Source organism: Rissa tridactyla, chromosome 4 (assembly GCF_028500815.1).
Source record: "Rissa tridactyla isolate bRisTri1 chromosome 4, bRisTri1.patW.cur.20221130, whole genome shotgun sequence".
Lineage (NCBI taxonomy): Eukaryota > Metazoa > Chordata > Aves > Charadriiformes > Laridae > Rissa > Rissa tridactyla.
Genome location: NC_071469.1, coordinates 16,272,821 through 16,297,612, shown reverse-complemented (window position 1 = coordinate 16,297,612; position 24,792 = coordinate 16,272,821). Strand labels below are relative to the sequence as shown.

The 24,792-nt window shown below is 40.9% G+C and overlaps 1 long non-coding RNA gene across 3 annotated transcripts in view; it reads right to left on the bottom strand.

Annotated features, from left to right (window-relative positions):
* The window catches only part of LOC128908841 (uncharacterized), a 54,120-nt gene extending 31,967 nt beyond the window's left edge, over window positions 1-22,153 (bottom strand). The window contains exons 1-2 of one of the 3 annotated variants that reach the window (XR_008466142.1): window positions 22,104-22,153; window positions 21,746-21,870 (exon numbers count right to left, since the gene is read on the bottom strand). This is a non-coding gene — a long non-coding RNA (uncharacterized LOC128908841). Of the gene's footprint in view, window positions 1-21,745 lie in introns of all 3 variants that reach the window. The other 2 variants (XR_008466141.1, XR_008466140.1) reach the window with 2 other exon arrangements.
* Window positions 22,154-24,792: the final 2,639 nt, after the last annotated feature.

The following is a 24,792-nucleotide window of genomic DNA, read 5'->3' as shown; positions in this document are numbered from 1 at the left end:
TCCCATTTTAGAAACTGTCTCTGTTGCTCACCAGTTCTCTGATAATGAGAAGAAAAAGGTTTTAAAGGTGTCCTGCATAGCCTAGCATTCAACTTGGCTGCACATTTAACCAACAAGCCACCTGAATTAAAATGAATAACGTTTTACTCATTTGCAAAGTTAACTTGACAGTGTTTTTGCCAAGAGCCGCAATATGATCCTTCTCTCTATCTGGGAAGATGTGTTCAGTGAGGGATTTTAGGCCCCTGAGGGCATCACTGTACTTCTGCTCTGAAGCACATAAGACACCTAGAAACCGCAGAGCACTTGGTAGCATTAATAGCCCAGGCAGTTGTACACAACCCATTTTAATGGCACACTACAGCAACCCTTGGGTAAAGCTGGACTGTCACCTCTGTGGCCAAATGCATTTAACAGAGTTTCTCCTCTGGTCCTGCAAGTGTGTTTTCTGACCAAGCATGTAGTACAGGTCCCATAAATCCAGGACCTTTGCTGCTTTTTGAGTCTGTATTTTATCTTACCTGCATCCATGCCAAGCAACTGTATGAGATAAGCTACAGAGAGCCACGGCTTTAGTTAGGGCTGGCATCTGTTGTTAACTCCACACACTTGTCCTGCGGAGGGGTAACTCAGTACCATTTCCCCCCACAGCATTCACAAAACAGAATTTCATAACAGGGATGTAGTTCTTTAGAAATGGATGATTTGCCAGGTCTAACAAGGTCACAGTTTAAATGCTTTTATACACCCCTGACCAGGGGCTTCACCATCAGCTAGCACTGTCCATCTTCCATACTTCTGCTTGCAAACATTGCCAATTTCAGAAGAAATAAATGCGAAAACCCACACACCACAAACACCAAAACACATTTTCACGGTGTTGTGTGTTAACTGCTCCTCAAGTTGCTAAATCTGGCACAAGAGCCTTTCTTTGAGATCTATTCAGAGGGGATAATAGATGTAATGAAAATGTCTACATTCTCTTCTGACCCGATTGTCAGGAAAAACTAGTAACTTCTGGCTCTTGTTTCATACCTTTCTTCAAGGGTGGAAGTTGTCATGAAGTGTTTTCAGCCCCATCCTTATAGACCAGGTTTCACTGTGAAGCCTTGCACCAGGGCAAGGACTTGACTGTCTCACAATCAACAGCTCCTCATGCAGTACCACCGCTGCTTTCCTCTCACTCAGACCTTCAAAAATGCTTCGGTCAATACCAAAGTAGCACTTCATGGAGCGGGTAACATGAAAGTGCAGGAGGGATTTAAGGATCTAACAAATATGGCATTTGCTAGGAACCGCTTCTGGGTTCATAACCCTGGGCTGTTTTCTGACTTGACCAAGCCAAGAACGCGCAGTGTGTTACTTCACGTGTCAGTTCATGTAAAAATCATCCCCACAGCAACAAATACTATTATTTCACATAAACCACACAGAAATGCCAAATACTGTATTATTAGGGGTAAGTAGTCTTAAAAAGCAGTGCTAAATACAGTCTATAGGCTATGATCAGGGTCAGTGCTAGAAACACCAGGTGCTTCTGCCATAGGACACAAGGCAGAAAATCAGCATGAGGAAATCGGGGAAGTCACCAAATATTAGGTACTCTTAATGCAGGAAATAACGCAAGCCCCTGCTGGCAATTAAAACAGAAACCAACTATTGTATTTAATTAGCAACACTTAGTAGGGATCTACAGATATTTTATGTTGTAATTAAAACGATAATTCCAAATAAAGCCCTTGGTCCTACTGAAAGGCAGTGTTTCTAATACAACTTTTTTATTTTATATAATCTATATATATATTAATTTTGAGTTAAGCTTTGATTCACCTAAAACTTTTGGATTAAAAGCTGCTAATTTTTGTACAGAACAGGAGATGCCAGATTTGACTAGTCTAATTTATACTGTTCCCTCTGTTGGAGAAGAGTATATTAGTCTTCCAGAAAAAAAGAGAAAGAAATCTTCACTTTCTCTCCCAAGTTAAAGAAAGTGAATTATGGGAGCAGACTAAAAAGTGATTTGAATGAGACTGCCCAGTTTCAGTTTTCATATTTAACTCAAACTGCTGCTTTTGTTGTTTAAGCATCATTTATAAAAGGTTGAGAAGTCTTTTAAAGACAGACAGACTTAAAGTGAAGTTACCACTCTCATGCACATTCCCAATAAGTTTCACAAGTGTACATTCATTTTTCCACTACTGAAGATTTTAGATATGTTGCTATTTGATGTCCTTAACAATATATCAATAGTTATTAACTAGTCTAATGGATTTTTTAGATTGCTTCAAATATCTAAAGAATCATGAAAAAAGTTTTGAAAGATAGGATAAAAAAATAAATGAGCTTCTTTTTGCCTACTACTGGATAACACAGTAGTCTGAAGTGTCTCCATGCCCGCAGGATAAATTGAAAATAAATCCATTGGTTTCAGCCTACAACCATACATCTCCTGCATTTCAGAAGCGATTCCCCATGGTCAAGAGGCATTAAACACTTTTGTTAAAAAAATAATAAATAAAAGTCCGACTCAGGCCCATCTATCTAGCGAAGTGCAACACCAGTCCACGTCAACTTCTGGAAAAGTAACCAGATATCTTTGCTAGGGCAACGAGAGATCATATTTCATGGTCCATGACTTGTGAAAGTACTGATCTTTCCTTACAGCTGAAGGAGGATAGCTAACATTGAATGCCTTGTTAAACACGATGTTTCCTCCCTGACCCACGCAGACCCACAGCAGTCACCCAGCTCTACATCTCTTCCAAGGCTGCAGCTCCCTCACAAGGCTGATGCTGACATGGGGTAAGGACAAGGTTTTCCCGATGAAAATTGCCCTATGCACCTTCCCAAGAAAAGCAATCCAAGAACATTATTTCAGTCCCTCCTTTCCCCCACAAATATACCTCTCCCCATCACTCACAGGTGCTATGCTAGTTCAGACTGTGGTCAGGTCCATACCACCTTCCATGGTTGATGTCACTGCAAGAAAATGTACTCCTCTCTGTTGCTTCAGGACCAGGGAGATGTAACACTACAGATAAATAATAATGAATGAGAGCATATGACATATTTCCCACTATCAGTTTCCTCTGCACGTTGCCATCGCACACTTTGGGCAGAGTCGCTGGAAGAGTCACAGCCCCATTTAAGCAATACGAAGTTACAAGACATCTCGTTAGGGAGACCAGTGATAGCCGTGAACTCTCTTGTCACTCACAAATCATTTCCACCCCGCCGTGCTACCCGTAAGCCCCTGGCTGTGAGACGCTGCCACCCACGAAGCAGCGCGGGCATTAATTAGTTCTGCCCCATACCCGGTGAGCACCGATAGCACAGCCCGGCTTCCTGTGATGGGGACCACCAGCTGCTTTTTATTCAGTGCTCATCGGGGGCCCACCGGACTATGCTGTACCTTCGCTGTACCCACCCTGCTCTGCCCTCAAAGAGGGGGACACAACACGCCGCCCCAATAGCCGTAACGACTCTGCCATGACCTGACCTCCACTCTCACGCTCCACAGGTGGCCCCATGTAATTGCCAAAGGTATCGGGGCTCTGCCTGCCGAGGAAGGCCACTTCTGCGCCCCACAAGGCTGGTCATGCTGCAGCCAAGGTGGTCGCCCCTGTACCCCAGGAATGTACGACAAACGTGACTGGGTCCTTCCAGCAACAAACATCTTCCCAAAACCCAAACTGAACAGGTCGATCTGATGACCTACACTGAAATCAATTCTTTTCTCTGAGTTGTCATTTGTACTGGAGTAAAACGAAGGCCAAGAAATCTCTGTACAATATCCCAACTTGCCATGATGCGGGAATATAAATGTTTTGGGTATAAGATCTTTGCACAACATAGAGGATAACACAGAAGTAAAACTAATGCTCTTGTTCATAGGGAAGAGTAAATTAAACAGGAGCAAAATCCACCACATTTAGCAAACATTTACAAAATGAACAGACAGAATTTCAAGCTTCAGGCAAAATCCATTGTTTTTTTCACCCCTACATTTCTGAAAAACTTAATTTAGCACAAAGGTTGTAACAGCCCCAGAGACCACTTGTTAGGTGACATATGGAAGGCTAGCCGACTCAGATTCAAGAGCATCTAACAGCTCTAAGAGGTAAAAGTTTTCATTAAAAAAGCGTTATCTCCACAGACCAGCTGCAAGGGTAGTAAATCCTTTACCCAAGTATATGCAGAAGTTACTTAACTGGACATGCAGGCACTAATAACAATGGACTTAAAATTATTCAACATAATGTTTTCCATTTTACTTCCTATACTTCAGTTAACTAAGCAAAGGTTGTCTCTTTCCATAAAGCGTTTTTAAAATTTTCTGCCATTTACCAGTGAAAGTTCCAGTAAGGAACTGAAAGCACGGACAGCTTTTATTTCATATACCCGTCAGGCAGACTATGAGCCACCACATAGTCAAGTTCTCTCTTGCATTCATGGGTTTGATCCACAACAAAGATCCGGAATGCCAGCTCTCACATAGCTGGAGGCACAGAAAGGGAGCAATGATCAAATAGGTGAATATAAAAAATGTTTGAAGAGTTTCAATTTTAGTCTTAAATACAATAGGAGCCTGACACATGCATGTGTGTACATAGTATAACTTCCTGTGCATGACTTTTCACATCTTTTAATCATGTTGGAGGAAATTCTGACAGGGACATACATATATTCCAGCAGCTAAAGTGATACGGTGCCAATATGCCTCTGCGTGCTTTTTGGCAAGTGAAGAGCATGCTAGTATTTCTGCATAAACAGTCAAGGAAAGAAGGTACAAATTTTTCAAATTAATAAACTGATTTTAACAGGTGGGAAATGTTAACATAACATTACGACTTCTGTTGACAGATTAACTTTGAGTCTCAAGGGAACAGAGTTCAACAACATAGGCTTTCATTTATGCATGAAGGTGTAAACGGTTATTTCTCAACCTACCTGAACATTTCTAAATGAGTGTTGATACTTTATACTCCATTTGGGCATAGAAATAGTAATAACATAATTCCACAACATAAAAATAAGCATTTATTATTTCAGCAATTACCTGGAATAGTATAGAAGTAAAAAGAGCAGCTGATGCAAAGGCCTCGGAGGTTACTACATACTGCAGGCAGGCAAGCCCAGCACCAGTCCCCAAGTACCACTGCGTGGTAGAGGTGGGACAGCAAAGAGGTTTTCACTAGCTCCTGGCACAAGCTGCAAAAGATTCTGCCCAAGTCCCGCCAGAGACCACCCCCAGTAGCCCTTCGGACAGTCAAATACCCTGAACGATGATCATCTGCCACAGGAGTTAAATTGGCATTCACACGGGAGAAAAGCACCACAGCAGGTAGAGGACCTGAGCTCCTGAGACTTATTCTGGTGGCTGAAGTAGGAGCAGACTTGTTAGTGAGGGATTAAGCACCACCACTCAGGGAAAGTACCATGACATACGTGAGACGTTTTAGGAGTAACCAGAAGGGACAGTGGTGATTGTATTTGCATAAAGCATTGTTAGATGTTGCCCGACTTCAAGCTATGAACAAACCAAGAGCTGTCACATTACTTGTGTGGCCACACTGCCAGACGCAAGCCCAGGAAATGGCTAAACATGACAGCATAAGCAGAAACCAGGAAAATAACCAAGAACAATTTTCAAGAAGCCAGTGAGTATACTACTTCTTTGATTTCTGATCATTTGTAACAAAAACAGAGATAAAGAATTCAATGCCAAAGAAAGAACTATTACTTCTCAGTATTTGCTAATGCACAGTATTACAACAGTCATCTATCCTTATTTAAATACGGAATAAGAAGGTAGTTGCATTAACAAATTAACACCACTGACTTGCAGTATCAGCTAAATTTTACTTTTCATACGTGTGCATCTTATTCTCAATAATAAGCAAAGCTAGGCATATAGAGGAAGAAAAAAAACAAACTTAAACCCCATACCCTAAATCTAGAGCACAGATTAAGTCAAGAGCAACAGTACAGCATCAAAAAAAGCATCAACAGACCTGAAATAATTAAACAGGCAAAAGGTATCACAATGTGATTTTTTTTTCCCCCATTTGTTACTCAACTGTATCAGGAACGGAGTAAGGGAAAGTAGTAGTACAGTGTGCACCTCTAGTTATTCCTCTAACTTGTGTGTTATAAAGAATTAGATTTGTTCCTCTACTGATGTTAATCCTTAGAATATTGACTATCATGTATTAATTAAAAATTAAGAAAGGATATTTAATATTAGTTAAGTATTAATTTTCCAACATTGAAATCTGTATTATCCTTAATTTAATTTACCCCAAAATAATAAAATCCAGAGAGCCTTATTTTGGCAGTATATCATACTTTGGAATAATTTAATTAATCTGGTCTTAGTAAAACTTGGAATCAAAGTACAGCTGTTGAGCCATAATGATTCTTGAATCCCTGGTATCACGCTGAAAACTTTTCCTTTCTCGCATTACTGCAAGATGGTCTGACATTTGGGAAAGTTTAGAAAAACAGCATTGCAGTCAATTAATATTCGTCAAAAGTCTCATCGCTCTTTACAGTATTGATAATCAGGACTGAAATATGCTGCCTTCCCTGGTCACACACTTTGGTGATTGAAGTGGTCCCCAATTTGCATGCCTTTTCTTTTAGCGAGAGCCCAGATGGCAATTACTAGTGCAAAAATAAGTGTTGAAGGGGCATTTCAGTCAACAGTCTGAGGTTGTTTTTCTCTCCTATTCAACATACCCAATATCCATCTTTTTGTGGCTGCTTGCTTGTGGCTGATGAAGTTCTACCCCGCTAATAACAATCCACACTGGAAGCTAAAAATCACCCAAGACACACCCCACATCCGACCACCTTCGCTTTACACTTTAATTCTCTCTGCACAACCCCTGCATTACAACTGCAGGCAGAAATGCATTTCCTTTACAGCAGCTTTGAAACAGCCTTCACAGTTTATCTTTACGCTTAATTCCCCGCAGCTGTCGGGGATGGCGGCCGACACCGGCCGCACGCGGGACCCCGACGCAGCGCCCCAGCGCCGCAGCAGCGTTTTGTCATTTCTGCCTTTCTCCTCCTAATCCCCCTTGCTGGCCGCAATCCGACCAACGCCTCATGAAAAAACAGATGGCAGTAACCGATACGGTCCGTAATTGTGGTCAGTTAATAGTGGAGGATAAGAGTGAGATAAGGACCAAGCGCTGGTGGCCAGCTGCTGCCGAGTTAACCCTTGCCGACATCACCTCAGCAGGGCTCAGCTGCTTGCAAAATCCCAGGGATGAATTATGGTTATTTCCAGTTCCCTGTCTCTGGTTCTTGACATTTCGTTCATTTCAGGGCTTTTGTGCCTATCAGGATAATGAATTTAAAGCCTCATTCTTCCCTTCCACCTTCCAGTCAAGGATCTCAAAAGCCCCTGCCATTGCTGAATTTCTCAGTGGAGCAGGTAACACTCGCTCCATTTTAAAGTGGAGTCAAAGAAGAGGAGGGAAGCCAAGCAACTTCTCCAAAAGCTCAGGACCAGATTTACACTGATATACAAACCAGCATAGCCCAGTTTAAACAAAGGAGTTGTTCTACTCCAATCAAACTCAGCCCTCTAAGTAAACATAAACAGAAATTCCTTATCCCAAGCTATGAATGCCAGTGTGGTGGTAAAAAAAAAAAGAAGAAACTGAAAATAAACTTCAAAACAAAGTGAAGATAGATGAAGCATAACCATTTAATGCAAAAGCAAGCTCTATCCTAAATCAAGTAATTGAAATATTGCAGCTTTATTTTTGAGTATGTATTCCCACCCAATAAAAAAAACATGTATCACTTCATGAGGTACTCATCGTGCACTACTCATGTTGACAGCTTCTCACGCTAGGAAAACAAAAACCCAACTATTTCTAAAATTTATTCAAAAAACTTCATCTTGTTTATCTCCCATTCGAACTCATGGATATTTTAAAGTCAAAGCTTTTGAAAAAAAAAAAAAAATCTTACTCAACCCAGAGTTGGGGGCAAGACGCTAAAACTCCATTCATGTCAAAATATCTTGTTTCAACTTTCTAAGAAGGAGGAATATCTGATTTTACTTCAAAAGTATTTGGGAAGTTCCAGTGTTACTGATCCAGACAGTATGAACTGAAATATGTGAACTCAAATGTAAGTATTTTGGGGTTTTTTTTTGCTAAAACCAAATGGTTTTAATAACTTAAAGTTTTCCTTAACAGTAAGTTTAATTATTTTTTTCACTCTACACTGAAAGAGTGATTTTCCAAACTCTTAAAATCTTACACAAAACCCCAGTATTTCCATTCTTCACAAGATGTGTGACAGCCCTAACTCGCTAATGCAAAATAGCAATATTGGCCCCATTCAACAGGCAACCCTCCTACATACAGCTCAGGGTAACCATAAACACACTCAGAGGCCTATGGATTTGGTATTCTATTTAAAAATATTTGGTTTTTAGGAAAAAAAAAAAAGGAAGAAGTGGATATGAAGTAATTTTGATATAATATGTCACTGTTTTAGTCTAAAGCCTGAGGTTTATCAAATTTTTCCACCTTTTTCAGCAAATGAGATTGAATCACCATTGTCTCACTTGTAGGTCATCCCTGAGCACTTGCAAATTGTGCTCCAGTAGCATCTTCTCAATCCCACAGCAGCTAGTACGCTGGTGTAGGTGCATCCCTGAAGTAGCCAATATTATTTTCCCTGTTATCTCAGCTCTGAATATACTTTAATACAGAAAGGAATCAGGAAGTTCCTTTCTCCTCTACTATAAACACTAATAGACAATGCCCTTCATACCTTCTCATACGGTCTGTATCTCCCTACAGACAAGGAGCACTTGCTGTTCTTGAGCATCAGGGTAAGTAAAACCCAAACTTCTGCCTGTATGGACCTTCCATTTCCTATTCTCTGGCACGTATAAGGCAGGTACAATCTCCCATCTCAGCAATAGCACATGCAGGGGCATATCCTATGCTCTTATTAGTATTACCAGCATTCAGAAAGAAAACAGGCCACAGTTTAATGACAAAAGACACCATGTTATATTATAAACCCATCACCAAAACAACTTCAGTAGATACAGCAGCAAGAAGTCATAGTGGGATCGCGCTGGACGGGTCAAATGCAGAATGACAACATAGAGAGCATGCACTACTGTAAAGAAGCATCAACTACAACTTTATCCACCACATAACTACACCAAACATTTTCATTCATCTCTTGGAAAAACCTCTGAAACTATTTCAGAGACTTCAGCCTCTCCTGCTTAACAGGAAATTCCTTGAGGGTTTCTCTCCGTTGGATCTGCTTGGAAAGCAGAAACATGATTTGTGCTAATGTAGGCCTCTGTATGATGTTTGGGTATCCTGTACAAAGAGAGTCAAACAGACTCAAAGTCTATCCTGCAAGACAAGTGGAACTGCAGAAATCTAAAACATTACATTTAGGACAACAGGTAATACAAATACAGAAGCAGTTTTGCATCTCTTAAGAGGTGTTCAAATAACGCAGCAGATGTGGGTAACTCAATTGTTTTGTTCATCAATTAGTAAGAAATTGAAGGTTTGGATGCATATACTATTTCCCCCTCAACCCTCTTCAGGCCACTCAGACTTCTGTAAAACGCAGCTTTTTCCTTCAGCTCAGTTAGACCAGAGGTGAGTTAATGACATTCTGTTCTACTTTTACTTCTTTGTGGATAAAAGATATCTGCTTCAGAGAATTAAATTTTTCCTCTATTAATTGGTTAGATTTTTGTTAATTATTTTAATGAGAATCAGTTCCCAGATAGTAATTTTTAAACTTGCCACTTGCATTGTGGTGGGTCTCTGCAGCAATACAGCAGAAAAAGTATATCCTTAAAACTACTGAGCTAAATTCTGCAGTGCCATAGAGGTCTTTCTTGGGTAAAACATTCCAACGACTATAGCTTGAACCGCATGGAGCGTATGAAGATTTCGCCCAAGTACAGACTTCGGTGGGATTATGCCAAGTATGAGCCACACCAGCAATGGGAGAGCAACCGTCACTTGATGCTGCATAGTGCAGGGATTGTAATGATTATACATTTTCTAATCCTGCTTCCTTCTGGCAAAACAATAGATTTACTATGACTTTATAGCCACCGTATGTCAATCAGTTGGGTTTCCATCACCAGCATTCCTCCCTCACTGCTGACACGTTGCTTCCACTTGGCCATAAGCCGCGCACTAAACCCTTTTGTGCCATGGAGTTTGATTTGGGCAGGAGGAACAGCCCAGCTCACGTGCCCCTCTTGCAAGTGCAGAAGGCTGCGGTTGAACATCTTGTTTTTTCATTTGCTATAGACATTTGTTCTTGCAGCTGACCATGTGCAGGAGAATTTGCTCGTGTTCCAGAAAAGGACAGCTGCACCACAAATTACCTTAAACCTCCTTGCTCCAGGGATTATCTGGGTACAGTGAAGTGTGTGTATCCTAGGGCAGGGGTCTTTTCTTACTATAAACAGAGTCATTAACCTCTTATTTACCAGAAGTGTTTATAAACTCAATAACAGAGACAGCTTTGATATCACTAGTCACTTCTTCCTGGTAATAATTTTTTTTTGATGGTCCATCAGTCTACAGTCACAGGCTGGTTTCCTTGACTACTACGTTTATAGTTTTCCCTCATTAATTACATCTACTACTAGCTACCTATACTTTGGGGACAACATACACCTCTTGGGAATGTGGGCATGCAAGACTGGGGACTCTAGCCCCTCTTTGCCACATTCACCTTTTTGGATCCTGTTACAGTAACCTCTCACAGATGTTCCACCACCCATATTCAGCAATCTCTATAGTAATTACGCCAAGCATCGGTCTTGGCTCTCGGTGTACTTAATCTTGGCATTTACAAGAGGAACTACAGGAACAGAAGGAACATCATTAAAAAGAAAGACAATCCAAAGAAACATTTCCATCTCTAAATTTGTAAGCATCACTTCAGCAACACTACAACTACAGAAATAAATCTAAATGCAGACAGTGAGCACTGTCATCAGCTGACCACTGTTCAGCATCGGGGGAGGAACCAGTCAAGGGACAGGCAAAGACAATGCCGTTGATACAGGTCCAATGAGACTACCATAAAGACATAACTGTATGGACCTTCAACACATAACAGAATTCGGGCTATTTGAAATTAATTCTTTTAGTTTTCTATTTTTCTCCTTTTGTGTTTTCCATTAATGCAAACATTTTCAATATAAAGAGGCTTCTTACAGGTGCTTCACCTAAATACGTTTAACCTTCCTCTGGCTGAGTTCAGTGTACTACCTCTTGACTCCTGCTCTAAAACCAATACCTCCACTTTGACACTGCAGCAAATTCTCTGCTACTGCAAATAGCCTCAGAGAAGCCCTATCCATCTCCAGCCGCAGAGGTCTTGGCTCACTCCCCTCAAAGTTCTTCTCTCCATTTAAAACATCACAATAGATGAGAGGTTGATGTATTTAACACACATAAATATACTTGTTTTATGAAACATCTATCTGCAAGTAATGAAGCTAAAACAAGAATGAAAAAAATAAAAAGGGAGTTTATTTGGATCCCAAAGAGAGAATTCTCTGTTTTAACATCAACAATGCAAACATCTGTACAACTAAAAAATGTGTCTTCAGTCTAACTTCAAATAGGACTCAAGTAGAAACTCCATGCATCCTCCAACTGTTCATTTGTAACTGGATGCCAATTAAGAGGTTTGGAAACGCATGTTAATCAAAAACCTGGACCATTAGAGATAACGTGCAACTAAAAAAAATACTAAAAAATACTGTGACCAATAACTGTTTCCTCAAAATTATTTTTAAGAGTTACTGCTTTGTTAAGTACAGCTGTCCAGCTGCCACAGTGCTCCAGTAGACATGCCATTCAGCATGTTTAATAGGCCCGATGGCAGCTCTTCACCAGCAGCTAACCAGCTACTTCATGGCTTCAGCACACAGCTTAGGACTAGACAAGATGCAGTGTTAGATTTCACTGCAGTTCCCAGGTACTAAACCAAGTTGCATCAGGCAAGGGACCTGCCAAAGTGGCAGAAGACCATGAACCCAGAGGCCCTGACCGCATATGGCAGTGCTGGCTTGATGGCGATTCTCAAAATTCTTCAGAGTTTTCTCCTGATTTGATCCAAATTTAAGTCTTTCAAAATTTCTACAAGCTATAAAGTTGAATACAAATAAGTTCATATTTCAGGCATCCCTCTTAGTGTGCATATTAATAACTCAAATTTTAAGATAGCTAGGATCTCATGTGTATATTCAGCAGAGAGCTAAATACAGGATATATTTAGGGAGACATTTTTATATGCAGAAAAAACACCAGCAACATCCTCAGCAAACTTAGAAATTAGACTCCAGCTGTCAAGACAAAAATTAATAACTGCTTTTTCTTTTCTTAAAAAAAAAAAAGTACTTAGCTTCTTACCAATGGAAGAAGCCCTGTAAAGTGGTTTTCAACATTCTTAATCATAAACTGATCTGATAAAAGTACTATGACCTACCATGTTCAAGAGCACGATGCAATTTGGCAATACGTTGGCTGTTACGTCTACAGCCAAACACTTCCTAGATCCAGATAATCCTGTATTTAATTTTTAGGCCGCCCTTCCATTCACAATACTTACATATACCCCATAGTTTCAAGATCTTATCTAATAAAAGTAAGGATATCACTACATGTTAATTCATCAAAGCTGTAGCATCTTTCTAAGAAGTGTTTCCATTTGTTCCAAAACTTCCACTTTGATTCCAAGTAGCATTATCACTGTGATGCTTTTATCTAGGATGTATATTGTATTACACTTCTAGAAGTCAAGGGTTAGATATTGCTGGGAAAACTATGCAACATGAATTCCTGCAGGATACTGGCAGCCCACAGCCACATCAAGGCCAGTCTAAAAATAAGTCAATTTGTTCTGGTCCAGAAAGCAAAGTACCAACACCAGCTCCTTGAAACTATCTTCCTTCCACTGTTAGCAAACAAGCCAGAACAACTATCTCTCAGAGGAAGAAATCCTGGAAGGAAGCACAAAACACTGCTCTTTGTTGTGGTAGAAAGTTATGAGCTTCGAGGCATATTTGAAAATAAAATGTCAATGGTGCCTCTGAAACTAGTTTTTCAGCCTGTTTTCATTTCATCACACAGTCCTCCCTCTCAGCATCTTGTGTCTGTAGGCTACATATAAATCTCAGTCTCAAGGGATCACAAAAACCAACCTGGCAAACAAACAGAAAACAGACCATTTTTTGTTTTATTTTTTTTAAGAGACCAAGAAATAATTATATTTTTACTAGTATTCTGCACTTATTCATATGAGATAGAGAAGAATCTCCAGCTTTTCTCAACACTGCTTTCCACTACAGCATTTAGAGAAGTCCAAGACCCTGGGAGCTGCCAGCCCTGCTAGTATTTCTTTGTATCAGTTTCCTTTTTACTGGAAAGGATGGAACACCAGTATCTTCTGACCTGATGCACATGTACCCACTACCCTCGCCAAAACTGCCAACTTTTTCTTCTACAAGCAGAGCAGAATACACGTGGAAGGAGCCTATTCTGGCTTTTACCTTTTTAAGCCTTTTTCTCATCAGTTAAGAGGGTCTTGACTGATGCTCGTGGCAGTGGTGTGACTGCATCTCAACAGGGGAATGTTTCAAAATGGACTTTAGGTTATGCTTCAGGCTGTCTTCAAATGGGTCTTCTGGAAGTGATAAGTGCCACCTTTTCCGCTTTGGTGCGTCACATGGATGCTATAACCACCGGGAAATCAGAAGAGTGAATTCTCCCCTTGACTGTCACCGTTGGAGTGTGGGGGACACTCCAGGGGCTCTGCCTCCCTGTGAGTGCACGCGTGAAGAGCCTCTACCACTGCTTTCCAACAGAGCTGTCTGTGCAGGTTATAAATCCTGATGCCACGTGCTCCTTCCTGGGAGTAAAAGTCAATATACGTCCTATAGCTTCTGCTCCCTGAACATGAAACTGCCTATTAATGAAATAAATGCACCTGAAGCATTAACTTCAGGCTCTCTGGCATCCCAGTTGAACAAGTCTGTTTTCTTCTTACCTCCAAAGTCTCTAGGAAAGGAAAAAATAAAATGAAATTAATGTCCATCTCCTCCCTCTTCCTCATTCCACAAGACCTTCTGAGGAAGCCAAACCCTTACCATTAGGTTTCCAGTCTTTCAGGCGCAGTGATTTCCCCATGGCTACTGAGCTCTCTCTTTCTGGCTCAGGTGGTGGAAATGCTGCGTTCCCTGCCAAAATACAGCCTTTTCCCATCCTGCAGGAAGGCGTTCCAGCCTTCTCCCTGCTTTTGGGACCCTGTACAGAAACACAGATATCTGGAAAGGGGAGTCTGTGCCAGCTGTTTGGGGAGCCCTTCCTTGTGCAGAAGGACAGGGAAAACTGAGAGTATGCTTTCATGTGTTCCAGCTGACAGAATTACATGCTCTTGTTTCCCGAGATGCATGTTTTTTCTAGCACACAGGCTTGTGGAAAACTGTGGGCTGATCAATGAATATTTCTAGCATTAGTGGAACCATGTCTTTTTATAAGTGTAGTATTCAGAAAATCTTGGTCTGAAAACGTATGGTTACAGAGTGTGCTGTTTGGGTGTCCCTATTGATTCCAGTTCAAATTCCTAATCGTCTGACCCACCAGGAATGGATTGCCAGGTTGTAGATACTTCTCTTCCCATCCCCAGATGCTGGTTTGTACTAAATCAGTAAGGATTAGACTCTTTTTGATGGACAAACAATGGGTGATCCATGTTAGACCAATGAAAATTCACTGATGAGAAAAAGAGCATGCGAGATGCTGCCAGGCTGTTCAATGACAACAGGGCATCCCAAAATTTCCCAGCACATCCAGTACATTTTAACAAGACAGATCCACTGAAGCTTCTTTTCCACTGCTCTTAAAGAGTTAAACAAATCAAAGCCCCTACTTCCATAGTATTAATTACATTGTTTTACATTAAAATGACAAAAAATGCCCCACTTGCTTTTTATGTCCTTTCAGTCCTACTTAACATGTGTTAGTTAAGGAAAGAAGATGGCATTGCTGAACTAAGCAATTGCAGTTTTTACACAAATAAGGAAGAAAACATTCCAACTTGGATGCCTTTTCACCTACAGATATCAAATAAAGCATTGGTGTTTTCTAAAGCAACCTTATTTTTCATGTGGCAAATATAAAATGACAGTCAGGCGTCAGGAAAGGTGCACAGAGTAGACTATGGTTTTCCTGGCATCTCATGTCAAGCTCCACGTTATCCAGTGACTGACCCACCACAAAGTACCTGAAACCACAAATCTGAATAGCATCTCTCAGCTTGTATCTTCTTGCCATCATTAGGTCTGAAACAAAGATCCATTTTTAAGTGTTTAGACTCTCTGAAGAGAAAAAAAAGAACAGGGCTGAAAGAGTTAAAGAGTTTATTGTGCTTTTACACATTTTAAGAGATCATCTTTCAACAATGGCAGTAAAATCAGCATGTAGCCCTAATTTTCTATGGTTGAACCTTGAACGTGAATCATTATATTACAATGTACTTATTGATTTCAACAGGAAGAGGATTAAGCCCAGAAAATCAGGTTAGGAACCTGAAACTGGACTGGAGAAAATGGAATTTTTCTGGTACTAAAATCCTCTTATGTTATGTAAAATACATTAGAATTTGGAAAATATTCCTAACATCTCGAAACCCAGCAGAGATGTGACAAGCTCAGTGAACTGAAAATCTGATTAGTAACCAGTGCTTTGAATAAAAAAACCACTGTTACTACACATATTATACAGTAATATCTGATTTTACCTACTTGCACAGACAGACATATAAATCGAAAGGTGTTTTAACGTCATATTCAACAGGTATAAAGAGAAAACATCCGTGACCACTGAGTGCTGTTCGTTGGCTACCAGTACCACATTACCACATTTCCATTGTGTGCATATATATGATATACACACATAGAGAATACATAGTGTATATACACTTCAAGTACAACCAGATCATCAAGTAAGTGAACCCTGTTTTCTGCAAGTACCAGGCTGACTTAGACACAGGGCTGGCCCTTGCTCCTGCTCCTCCCTCCCACCGCCACCACTCTTGCTGCAGAGCAAGTAACGTATTTCAGCTGCATGGCCATTAACCCTCTGTGCATTATTATTATTTGCTAGAGCTGGTGGCAGCACCCCAACAAATAATTTACCCAGAACTCTCCCTTGTAAATATCCTAATTTGGGTAGTTTACAGTTTTGACAAGCAAATAGTTTGGAGTTTTCTGTAACGGAAATATTGCTCTCCAAGTTTCCTATGTGTGCTATTGAAGATCTCAGCCAAAGCAGTTATTTGCTTGTCCCTATAATTAAAATATAAATATATGTCTGTGGAGTCATTCGCCTGGAAGTTTCTAGTACTTACAGGCTTTGAAACAGAAACGTGGCAAGGAACAGCCTGAGCACAAAGATGTTCCCTTTACCCTCTAAAAATTCACCTAGTTTGCCCAGATATAGTTGTTTCCCCATGGTGCAGTTCAGGCAATCCCAGCTCAGCCACACTCCACCATCCTGTACCTCATACACGCCAGCTGGACCATGAAGAAAACAAAACACTGAGAGGAAGAAGAGGGAAAGAGGCAGGTTTGGGGCAGTCAGAAGCAGAGAAAGCTGGCAGTGACAAGGCAGGCTGCTCTGATTATTGGAGTCTTTTTCATTACTATCTGTATTGCCGCAGCTTTCAGACAACCCACGAAAGGAGATTAAATAAAAAAGAAAATATACCCCTTTTTTAATATGTGTAGGTGATGCCCCGACATGCCACTCTGCCTTGTCTGTGCTTTTCTAAACTCTGCTGACAATGGGTCCAGCCACCTGGGGACACAGCACATGGTTTAAGCAGACCCCACTGCTTGCAGCAAGAGAAGTGTTAAGTGTCTTGAATGCTGGCACCCCAGACACCTTTTATTCAAACAGTTTAGAAGAAGTTTTGCCCAAATTCCATATCCAACAAATATTTCTTAAAATGCTCTGAATGAGGATTTTCTTACACAGAGAATAGCAGTATCTTATTTTAAAAGAGTATGCTACAAACATCTTCAGCTACTTTGAACTTCAAATGACCTGGTAACAAAAACAGACTCTGCAAGCAATGAGCAAGTCACATACCTCAGTGAGTAAGCACACAAGTCATTGAAATTTCCAACTTATTACAAATACTTAAATCAGAATTAGCTGTGTCAGAGAAGAGGGAAATTAATTCATTAAACTTTAGCAGGAGGCCAGGGATGCTGGTAACACATGGGTGCAAATCACTCCTGTGGTACTATCTCAATTTTATTTGAAGCAGTTTTGGGCAAACGTAAAAGGCTGATAAAAATATTTTGGTCTGTGCAAGGTCTCTTGAACTAGAATATGGTAGTACTAGAAGTGACAAACCTTTCACCAAGCAAAAGAAAAAACAACAAAAAAGGAGCAAGGATGGGAAATTAATCCAAGTTCACAACCACAAGGCGCGTATGTGTGTATCTTCCCTCCTTCCTTCTCCCTCCCCAGGAGCCCCCTGCTACCTGCACACTGGTGCTGTTTTCTACCATCAGTGCTTCAATCTGCCCCCAATGGGTCACAGGCTCATCTTTGTCACCACCATGACTTGTGTCCAGCTAACTGGCTCTCTACCAGCCCTCACACAAGGGTAGACAAATTCTACTCAATTCCACTCCAGTAGTGCTTCACTGAAGCTGCAGATCAAGAGAAACAGATCTATGGGATACATACTGCCCTAACAAATACACAATGGGGGATGGATGGTGCAAACGTAGAGAAAACAATACTACTGGAGTACTCCAAGTCACTTGACAAAAGGAAGATTTCTTGTTAAGCTGCAAATGTTATCTCGTAAGAGCCCAGATGGCACTAAGTTGGCACAGGCGGCATGAAGTTGTTCAGGGTAAATTGCAGTCTAGGGTAAATCTGGGCAAATACTTTAATTCTGTTTTTAATCATTCCATTGTTAATGCAGTTAATTGCACGGTCACTTGGGAATAAACCTTTTGCACTGAATTCAAAGGCAAAAAATTGCCTTATAGAAACGAGGAAGCACTTCCATTAGCTACTTCCACCAAGTAACTTTCTAAGTCTTTCCAAAGTTAAATTAACAATGCAACCAGCAAAAACACAATTTTCTTTGGATTTTGGCTCTCCAAGTGTAACATGGCATGTGTCCAAAACTCTAAGGCACCATGTCCCTCTTGGGAGCTGTGGGCAGTGCTGGAGGAACATCAGAGGAGGCAAGAGCCATGAGCACTCCAGCACCTCTGTTCTAGCTCCAACGTGGCCAGAACAGAGCAGGAAAACGGGTGTGGACCAGGAGCGTTGATACCCAACTTAGGACACCCATTGTCAAAATGAAGCTTAGTGTAGAGAGTAGAATATTCAAGCTCCACAAAATTATGGACAGGCTACATCCAGCGCATCTCATCTATGAGCACAACTAGCATGCACTACCTACCAGTGGCATGGCTTCCACTCAAGGTAAAAGAAGTCAATAATGGAGTTTGCCATGAATTATTCAGTCATGCATGAAGTGGAGCATCTGAAAAATGTTGCTGCATTCTGGAAACATACTGCTCTTATTTGATATTGCTGTATAAGCATCAAACTATTTTGTCTTAAAAGCCATGGTAAATTTATGAATGAAACTGTGCAAGAGGGATTTAATAAGAGATCCATAGCAAGTGTTCAGCGGGCTGGACGTTGCCTGCCACCAGGGTAGCATGAAATCATTTGATAATTAGACCATGGCCATGCAGGATTAGCATACCATAAAAATATAGGGCAGCATTATTTTTATTTATATAACAGATGGATGTTTAAAAAAGGTCGTGCATTTTTAATGAATGCAACGTCACACCAGTGTTGACAGAAGATTTAGAAGTGCTACAATATGGCCCAATCTAAAGCATAAAAATGCTACCTTCCCTTCCCCCCCTCTCCTCTGGTAATGGAGCTGAGAAACAAGTGTGCAATAGTGCTGTGAATTTCATTCCAGAGATCAGCTTAAGTACAGTCTTAATAGGTCACTAGGTTATATTTTCTTTCATTTCATGTCCATTGCGGGTAATTACAAGACTCCCATTACTGGAGCTACACCTGAAGGCCCCATACTCCTTTAGCCCCACGACACACGGGTAAGATAGAAGAGCAACTACTACTAAAAAATATGGTAACGTGATAAACTATATTTTTTAAGCAGAGCAATATTCAAAAGATTTTCCATTAATACAGGTTTGCAGAATATTTCTTCTTATTTAAAAAAAAATACAGGAGAGAGACCTGGTAATGGAGTACTGGTTCCTGATACTGTAACGTCACAAAAATCAGTGGGCAGCCCAAAGCTTCACAGCCAGACTGTAACAGAGAATGAACTTTGTGGCCCTGTACAGCCGCTACGTCTCCATCACTGCCTACAGACAAGTCTGAAACCGCAGCCCTGAGAAAGCAGAGACACATCCAGATCTGAAACAATTCACAGAACCAGAATCTAAAACAATCTCACAGAAACAGCGGCAGTCTTAAGCCTCTGCCTTTTCAGCTTGCTCTGACCCTATTCTGGAATCACCAGCAAAACACATGGGCAGTGGGGACTGGATACACGTGGCAAACCTGTATTAATACTACCCCAAGGGCTGCACTCAAGCCCATTGCTATCAGAATAACGGAGTATGTTTGGTTTCCTCCATTATCAAGGGAGGGCTTTTCTTCCCCTCCCTCTGTAATGCCAAAACTCGCCCTTAGGTACTGATTCCCCTTTTCCCCTGTATAGTATCTTCCTGAAATGTGGACCTGCCAGTTTGAAGAGATAAACTTCTAAATGTTTTCCTCAAAAATCTCATCCCTCATCTCCAGAGAAAAAGATGAGGGTCAGGATCTAAAATACTGATAGTCCAACAAAATATTTTAAAATCAGGAGGCTGCCAGAAAAACATTTTGAACATCTTGGGGATTTTAACCAAAAGTGTGGGGGCGGTTCCACTTAAAGTTATCCCAAGCAGATAAAATAGGCATTTATTTATTTTTTAAGCCAGCCCTTTTGTTAGGCCCCAGTTTTCTTCTAAAAATTTTTCATATAGAGCACTTGGAGTTCCAGGGAGATATATAAGCAGGAGTGCAATATGAACTTGTCCTCCTTTCTCCGCAGGGTTGGTCTGGCCCTGACTGCACTAGCACTGGGAAAGGCCAAGGGAATTTCCAGGTGTAGAGCCCGAAACAAGTAGAGGTGAGAGGAAGCTATTTACCAAACTGAGAATAAACACTGCTTCCAGTGTTTATACTAGCTGCCTGCACACAACACAGCCTTAAAGAGGGTTATGGTGAACCTGCACCATATTGGTACAGGTGGTACAATGGTACAATAAATGGTACCAATAGCCAGAGCCTACTCCTCTCCTGTGAACTGAAAACCACCTAGCTGTGAAGCCATGTGCTTCCTCACAGCATCCAATTGGCCTGTGAAATTATTTGTGAGCAAATATCATTGAAATGGGTTTTTATGATTCGTAAGAGGTGGGAGACTTTGCTATTACAGTGTTGCACAGCCCGTTGGTATATTTGTCTAAAAATGCAAGTTTCGCATGCAAAATTCTCAATCACCTTTTTTATTCCAAAACCACTGATCTAAAAATTCCCCCTTCTTGCAGTTTCTCCAGGAGCAAAAGTTTGGAAAGAGAATGCTGGGCTGCACAAGCTACCATTCCAATACAAAACGATGATCTTCATGTGCTATTACTGGGTTATCTGGAAATCTCTAACCACTCCAGCAATATTTAACAAGAACACTGTGCTTTAGTGATTAGTTGTCATACAGCTAACTTTCACCACTCACCAAATTAGCTTTGCTAGGGTAGAGTTCTTTAAGGAAAAAAAAAAAAAGGAAATGCAGCAGTTAACGTCTGCTGATAGGAAATGGAGGAGCATATTATCAGTGATGCTCCTGTTTTACAAAGGACACCACCCTGCATACATTCAGGTTAGTAATCAGGCCTATCGGGCACCTTGATGTCCTCCATCTCAGAAGGTTGTTCTCTGCTTTTTTTCCCTATTCAATAAAATAAAACACCAACAAGGAGCTCAATAGGGAATATGGTCCAGAAAGGACAGTTGGAGGATTAAGAACAGAGATAAAGAACAGGCATGCCCTTGAAATTAGGCATTATTCCAGCTAGTCTGCCTTTGATATTTCATGCTTAAGATCAGACTTCTCCATTAGTAATCAAAAAGAAATTTTATTCAAGTGCTCCGCTATTTTTTTTTCTTTCCAATATTCTACTACACATTAGACAAATCTCACATACTCAAACTCATGCCCTAAGATGTTAGCCTTGAGGAAAACTAAACGCCAAATCTGATGTTCCTTTCAAGTACATTAACTGAGGTCAGAACCTGCTCCTGGGCAATCATATAAAAGAAATCAAACAGTTGGGAAAGGCCTGTGTATTGAAAAGCTTCTCTGCTGCCTCAAACTGAACTCCAGATGCTCTAAAGAGCTGAAGCACAAAGGTATTTCATAGGCAGGTTTCATAACTTTCTGAAGAATCGCATTACCTTAAAGCTCTTGGAAGCCAAAAGTTTAGAAAGCAAGACCACAAATCACCTGCAAGACTCAAGCCAACACCTACAAAATAAAAGGTCTATAAACCACAAGTACTTTAAAATTCACTCACATTTGTCCTGGTTTGATGACAACCTTCTAGATCTTTTCCAGCTTGTCATGGCAATAAACACATTGCACCTTCCCAGATTTAGTTGCGCTCTTCCATCTTGAATCTGATGACATCTTTCTTCAGCTCTAGAGATACATGGATAGTTTAGGTATAGCTGTCATATGAAGTGAGTATACTGTAAGACATACAGGAAAAACTGTACAAGACGAATTACATTCAGCTTCATACAAATCAAATATTAACATTTATCATCTCATATGAGGTCAGATAAGATATGCCATATCTGCTATCAGAGTAGCTGATTTTTAAGCCTGCCAAGAGTCTTTAACCATTAAGGGTGAATTTCATTCCAACTAACTTTAACAACCTAAAAGCAAGGTGCCTAACCACATCTTGCCATCAAGGTTCTCTCTACAGTGAAAAGGAAAGATGATACATCTGGAGGATGATTCATCACATCAATCTTAGACACTTATTTTAGGATGGGATGAGTCACTCTCTGGATGCACCTCTCTCTCTTTGGTAATGGATGGAGCCTGGACACCTGAGTTAATTCAGATATCTACATTTTAAACAGCTAAAGTGAGCTGACATGATCAAAGCCTTGGTCAAAAGTCCATACAGAAAGCAGACCTGAGGGTATGGCAGTCAGTCAGGTGTTATTTCTAAAGAGGTTAGACGTCGTCACCACACTGAGAGGGGATTTTTCCAAAAAATCACCATCTGCATAGCAGCTGTTACCTCATTTTAATTATTCATAGCTAGCCACTTGCACTGGGGAGAAAGATAATGGTGTGGGCAGAGATAAGAGTGAGAATGAAATTTTTTTAATTATTTTGGTCTGACTTCATGGACTGCATACTTGAGAGGCCGTCTGAGGAGATTCAAGTTACTTTACTTGTGACTAATAGTTTGCATTAAACTGCAGACCAACAGATGCCAGTATTTCAGATTAATTTAGCAAACCACCAGGCAGCACTATCGCTAATTAGAGGAAGCATTACTCAAGAGGCCGTTATCCTGAGACCAGATCATGTACTAATAACCCAGACAGTGAGAGTTTATACAGCACAATTGATATCATTATATTTCTTTTTAAAGGCCTTTCTTAATAGCCAATATCCATCATACTCAAGCCTCCAGCTGCCAAATCATTTATATTTTCCGGTGAATCATGGCTGGGTAAGCTTGCTCGAGGTAATGCAAGTAAGGTGTTTTTTAAAGGAGGTAACAATGAGCTTTCAGCAACATAACAAAAAACCAATGATTCCATACTCAAATCACTAATTATTCAAAGATGGAAAACAATCCAGCATTGGAAAGACTTGAAATCCTAGTTTTAACAAGATACAAGCCTATGATGTTCCTATGCCTACTTTTTTTGTGGAGAAACTCCACATACGCAAACGGATGTGAGGAGAACATGGCCCTCGGGTGAAATTTTGAGACTTGTGAAGAAATGTAACAGGCCTCAGTTTCAAGAAGGTCAGGATTTCGCTCCCACAGCATTTTCATTCACATTAAACAAACAAACAAAAAAAGATACTTACCTTGATGTTAGAGATCAAGAGGAGAAAACTATTCCTGCCCACTTCTATCATATACCTATATTCTCAACTCCCACACTCCCCTCCCTCCCTCCAACCCCGAATTACTTAGTCTCTCACCTACCTTCTGAAGGGAATTTTTCAAATTTGGTTCCTTTCATTCAGGATTCAGCCTCGCAGAGCGGCAGTCGCAAGGTGTCTGCCAGAGGAGCACCAACTGCATTCGTTTGTTTGGAGGAATCACCTAAGCGCCATTTTTGAGTTTGATCTAACTTAATCGGCCTCTAAAAGTCCATTTCTGCAGATAGCCTTGAAGGCCAACAAAAGACAGGAAACCTACAGGCCATTAGTAGCCAAGTTTTCCCCTAGCAATCACCACAGTTTCAGATTTCCAGAAGCAAGTCAGGCCTGCTCTCCAGCCGCCTGCCCCAGCAGAGCCTGAAGAGATAATTCAACATGGTTGTACAAGCACAACGGTCTCCAACACCACCAGCATTTATGACTTTAACCCCTCCTTTAACCAGAAGTCATCTTTTACAGAATGAAAGATAATCTTTTCAAATCTTTCTCACAGCCACACTGACAAAGAATAAAGACCTCTGACAGAGCCCCTAAGGCCACTCACTCGCCTCCTGTCCACATTTTACAGCCTACAGACACCATATCAACCATCCATTCCTCTCTTCTAAAACAAGGGGCTAGTTCAGGAAAACAGCACTTACCTCACACTGCCCCATCCACAGTGCTTTTACCCAGCCCAGCACCCACACCACCTTCACCTTTATTGCCCCACAGAAACGGGCTTCAGCTGGGGAGAATTGGCTTTTTAGCTGAAGGGAAGGGGGGAGGCCCCTGCTTAACCCCTTCAGGCCTCCCCTCGGGGAGGCGGCAGGAGCGCGGCAGCAGCACTGGTGTTTCCTCCAGCCCTATCCCTGTGTTTGTGAGGGAGGAAAGTCCCTGCTCCAGCTCGTTGCTGCCCCAGCAGACGCCCACCTGAGGAGGCCCTCAAAAAGAATACCCAGCGTCTGCTGGATATGCAGCTTTTTTTTTTTTGTTTCTCTTGGGCTTCTAAAAACAGGTTTTTTTGTTGTTTGTTGTTTTTTTTCTTTTTTTTTTTTTTATTACTCCCTTTTAGATCCCTAGGAAACACCATTCTCCAAAATATTGCAAGAAATCTTGGTTGAACTCAGTGAAGGATCCCGTCAGTTTTGTCTCTGAACAATGCACTGCTGCAACAGGAACACTGGAGCGTGCCATGGCAGCAACACTTTTAGAAAGTGAGTTTCCTTCCAGCAACTTGTTTTATGTGCTGAATGCGGGATTTCACTTGTGCCACTATGGGAACTTGCATAAAGGCTCCAGTATTTCATTAGCTCCAGGTGCACATCTGTCTTTAAGGCTAATAAAGACACAAACACAGTTGTGATAGTAAAACATATGTATTCTGAAGAGCATTGCTATATACCCTTCATATTCCACCTATATCATCAAGCAAAAGAC